This window comes from Rhineura floridana, chromosome 22, assembly GCF_030035675.1.
Source record: "Rhineura floridana isolate rRhiFlo1 chromosome 22, rRhiFlo1.hap2, whole genome shotgun sequence".
Classification (NCBI taxonomy): Eukaryota; Metazoa; Chordata; class Lepidosauria; order Squamata; family Rhineuridae; genus Rhineura; species Rhineura floridana.
In genome coordinates this window covers 13,305,149-13,309,931 of record NC_084501.1, presented here as the reverse complement: position 1 = coordinate 13,309,931, position 4,783 = coordinate 13,305,149, and the positions used below count along the sequence as shown (strand labels likewise).

The 4,783-nt window shown below is 45.0% G+C and overlaps 1 protein-coding gene across 6 annotated transcripts in view; it reads right to left on the bottom strand.

The window, feature by feature from the left end:
* The window catches only part of POGZ (pogo transposable element derived with ZNF domain), a 131,438-nt gene that overhangs the window by 86,317 nt on the left and 40,338 nt on the right, over positions 1-4,783 (bottom strand). The gene's annotated exons all lie outside the window — the stretch shown is intronic.

Here is a 4,783-nt window from a genome sequence, read left to right as displayed (position 1 = left end):
TGTAGTCATGTAGTAACATTGGGGAAGTACCGCAGAACAACTAATAAAGCGGAATAGTGTGTGGATGGCCCAGTATAAATCCAGCACTAATGCAGTTATTGGGTCAATGATACATTGCAAAATACACCCGCATCCTAGAAAAGTCTGGAGAGGCCCTTAGATTTTTGCAGTGAACACATTCCTTAAGCCAGGCTTTCCCAACCTAGTGCTTTGGATCAATGTTTTGCTGCCCTGGGTTCCTACTGGGAGGAAGGGTGGGATGTAAATCAAATAAATAAATAATGCTTTGGACTTAGTTAGTTATTCTTTATTTATATCCCGCCATCCTTCCAATACTGGAACTTGCAGCGGCTTCCAGATAAAAGCACATGTAATTAAAACATACAGAATCTACATTAAAATGAAATTAAACTACATCCAATATTAAAACCAATCATACTGCTAGATAAAAAGGAATCAAAACCAATTTAAAAATAGTAAAATTCGGCATTGGTAGTGCAGTTCCCAACAGTCCCAACTTTAGCAGCTGTCAGTATCAAAAGCTTGTTGGAACAGGAAAGTCTTTGCTTGATGCAGGAAGGACTGCAGGGAGGGGGTCATTCTTATATCCCTAGGAAGAGCATTCCACAGCCTAGGGGCCGCCACCGAGAAGGCCCTATCCTGCGTCCCCACCAGTTGTACTTGAGAGGAGGTGGGTACTGAGAGAAGGGCCTCTCCTGCAGATCTCAGGGCCTGGGCAGGTTCATACAGGGAGACACGGTCTGATAAATAGCCTGGACCTAAGCAGTATCAGGATGGGTGAATCTGTCAGTTTTGGTTCTATTGGTTTCCCATTTTTCCAATCTTAAATTTGGTTCTCCATATTTCTGCAGCAATTTGTGATTTATTTTTTTTTAATCCTCATGACAATTCTCCAGCATTCTAGTGAGAATTTCTCCTACTAAACACATTTTTGGATGCAGTACACATTTTGGCTAGCAATTCCTTCTGCAAGCAATTCTTGTATGTTACTTCCACTCATGTATTCATTTTCATGCACACTTTCCCCTCATATATGCACCTTTGTAAACATTGCTTGCTTGGAGAACTTCATGCAAAATTCAGACAAGTGTGAATTTTGAGGCATGTCTACATTTTGGTTCTCATGTCGTTTCAAGGATTGTAAATTTGGTAAACTCAGCTTTAAATGCAAACAGAATCTAATTTCTGTCCCACCCCTATTTGGATTACAACTCCCACCAACAGTAGTTCAGTGGCAAATGCAGAAGTGCCAGGTCCCTTCATGTTTGTCACAGCCACACCTCCCTTTTTTGCTGCTGGATTGAGAATGAGATCCTAGTTAATGCCTTCTCCCACAACAACAGACATCCCTAGGAGCCTAAGCATGAAAGGGGAGAGTGTGAGCTGCTGAGAAGAGTCTTCTCAATAGCTGACTCACCTCCTTTCACTCTGATTGGCTCCAATCAGCAGGAAAGGACAAGGAAGCATGTTAGAAGACTCTTCTCAGTGGCTAACACACTCCCCTTTCATGCTGATTGTCTCACAGGACGCTGAAGACATAGGGACCCTGCTCCCCCCCAAAATAAAGGGTCTAAGCCCCCCCCCGAGACCCTGGATGACTACACCCTTGCCCACCAACCCCAGCTGATGGGGGAAATTGCCTTGTTGAAAGTGTCCCATGCAGATCATTAGGAGCTGACAAAGGACAACAAAGGTTTCAAAAGTCTACAAGGAATGCAAAAAGCATAAACGGAGGCGAGCAAGAAGAGCCTGCACTCTGCCTTTCAAAACATTGATGTTTGGAGTCGGATGACTCAGATGACACGGATTCAGCAGGGTGCTTCAGGAGTGAGCAAAAGAAAGTAGTTAATTGCATTAATGCATCCGTGGAATGTGTTGCCATAGAATGTTGTGATGGTCAGCACCAGCAGAGGTAAATTTTAAAAGATTTGGTGAACCATCCTGCAAGACCTTATCAAAGGGCTGTTAGCAGCCACAGTGAAAAATAAAAGTTTTGTACAGTCAGACTTTTGCTAGGATCAGGGAATTGGAATCAGAGACAGGCTAACAGGGCACATGTGGGTATCTATCCCTCGCTCGTGAGTTTTTCTGGCTGGCTAGGGTTGGAGAGAATTATAGACAGATGTTTGGTAAATTATGTCTTTTGAATTCTCTTTCCCCTGCTGAGAAAAACAGACTTTTAGAAGATCTTTGCATTTTCTTCATTTATAAAAGAATTCACAGACTTGGAGACCTGAACCTACAACTGGGAAAATGAGAAGCCGCAACTGACAGATTCGCCCAGTCCTCCTGGCATGTTGCTATTGCAATATGTCTACTCAGCAAAAGCATTTGGCACAGGCCAAACACACCCTGAAGCTGAACGCTCCAATAGATCGTAAAATGTAAACAGTATCCCCCGAAGCAAACAACATAATATTGGACCCCTCCCCTGCGACTCTTGCAATGGCTGCAAAAATGGAGACGTCTTGATTCCTTTTCATGGCTGCTGCCAAACGACTTCGCTTCAGTCCCCACCCAAATGGTTGGCGTGCACACACTAGCTAATAGCCACCAGCCATCAAAAGCAGTCAAGCGCTCGTTTAAGCCAGCGTCTTCCATCTCACAATGCCCACTAAGGGAACATCTTTTAAATTAGGCAAACAACTGGAGGAGGGATGGGGGAACATCAGGGCCTCTCCTGACGTTGCTGGACTACAGTTTCCATCATCGTTCCTGATTATTGGCCATGCTGGCTGGTGGGGAAGAGGGGCGTTAGGGCACCTCGGACAGCTCCTTGAAAGTTCTGGCTAAAACCCAGACCGGATTCATTGCCCCGCTGACATCGGAGCCACTTGCCTCTCTGGCGACAGACGTCCCCCACGCCTGGCCCAGAGGAAAGGGCATATCCTCACTTGTGCGTTGCAACACCACAAGTATGGATTTGTGTACATTAATGCTGCACACGTACATGAGCATCTGTACAACTCCTGAACCACATTGCCGGTGTGGACAGGAGAGATAAAGCAGGAAACTGCTTTGTACTGAGCTGGCACTGTCAACACTGACCGGCAGTGGCTCTCTGGGGTTTCAGGCAGGGGACATTCCCAGCCCTACCTTGGAGATGTATTGGATAAAAATCTAGGACCTTTCTGCATGCAAAGCAGCTGCTCTGCCACTGACTGTACCTTGAAACCAAAGTAAGATTCCAGTCCTCATGGCTCAGGGCTGATTTAACATGGGGTATAAAACGCTGCCTTCTCTCAACAACCCGACCATGATAGGTACCAGCAGAAAGGAGGTAGGGGGGAAGGGGAGGTACTAGACTGTTTTGGGAGGAACCTGGAAGAAAGAACTCTAAACTCTCCTTAGGAAAAGAAATAAGGGGAAGGCTCAGGCCTAATTCATGCTATGGTGATGAGATCACCTCAGAATGGAAGCATGAGCTTACCTGATTGAAGAATGCTCCTCCTCACACACAAAAACCTTCATGTAGAAATGCAGCAGGTCAGGGAAATGACTATGCTACAACTCTTTCCCCCAGCATCTAGTTTTCAGTGTTTGGTTCAAAGGAGCATTCTTCTAACATGTGCCCCCCTCCTTTCCTCCATGGTCTGTGGTGACACAGTCCCAATAAGGCCACCTTGATAAGAACCAAACCTTCATGCAGCACTGAGGGCTGCTGTGACATCAACACCCAGTCGGCCAATCCCTCTGCCCTGTCCCTCTGCTCAACGTATGTGAAAATACTGAGCGCATATCAGTCACATTGCACAGATTTCAAATGTTGCCGGCATCACACACCTGGCGGGGCTCTCCAGAATGAGTTTCGTGATCAGCAGTTATCCTCCTTCCAGCCCACACTGACTCTCTTTGAAGCTCCAGTCAATTTCAGAAGCAGCAATATGGCAAAATTTGCTAACAAACCACTGAACAAACGGCTTATGTTTGCAGGTATGCCATCTTGTCCCTGGACCTCAATCACCGTTTTTAATCATTTGGTGAAAATGTGCTTGGGAACTTTTTGCAAAGTCATGTTCATTAATAAAGGGCAGGACTTTTTAAAGAGCGATTCCTGGCTCATCCCCAGTTGCAATGAAATAGCAGCCTGGCGACGTATGGAATCTGGGCTACCGTGTTAAAAGCCATGGCAGAACAACGTCAGATTAAGAGAAAGGTGCAACAGCAAAATATTTATTTGTTTTATTTTATAAAGTTCAAATACTGCTTGCTTGTAAAATAAACCTCTAAGCGGTTTAGGAAAATGTTTTGATAAAACAGCTACAAGCAAGCAATTAAAAATATTTTAGAAACAAAATAGCAACAGACGAAAAAGACTGAAACAAAGCAACATCTGTGTGTCTGGATGGGCTCATTTAAGCAAAAAAGTTTTAAGCAGGTGAAGAAAAGAATATAGTGAAGGTGCCTGCCTGATGATAGTAGGCAGGGAGTGGCAAATAGAAGGCGCTGCCACACTCACAGAACATTTTCTTACAAGTGTGGAATGAATATTGTGTGGTAGGTGTAACAGTGCCAGTTCCACAACTTGAAGTGGTCGACTGGGCACGTATGGGGAAAGGCGATCCCACAAGTAAACTGCTCCCAAGCTGTTCAGGGCTTTATTTACCAAGAGTAACATCTTGAACTTGGCCCAGTAGCACATCAGCAACCAGAGCAGATCCCTGAGCAAAGGTCTTATATGCTGCAATCTCTCTCTCTCTCTCTCTCTCTCTCTCTCTCTCTATTTTGGAGGAGGTGGCGAAGAGAACCAATCGAAAAACCT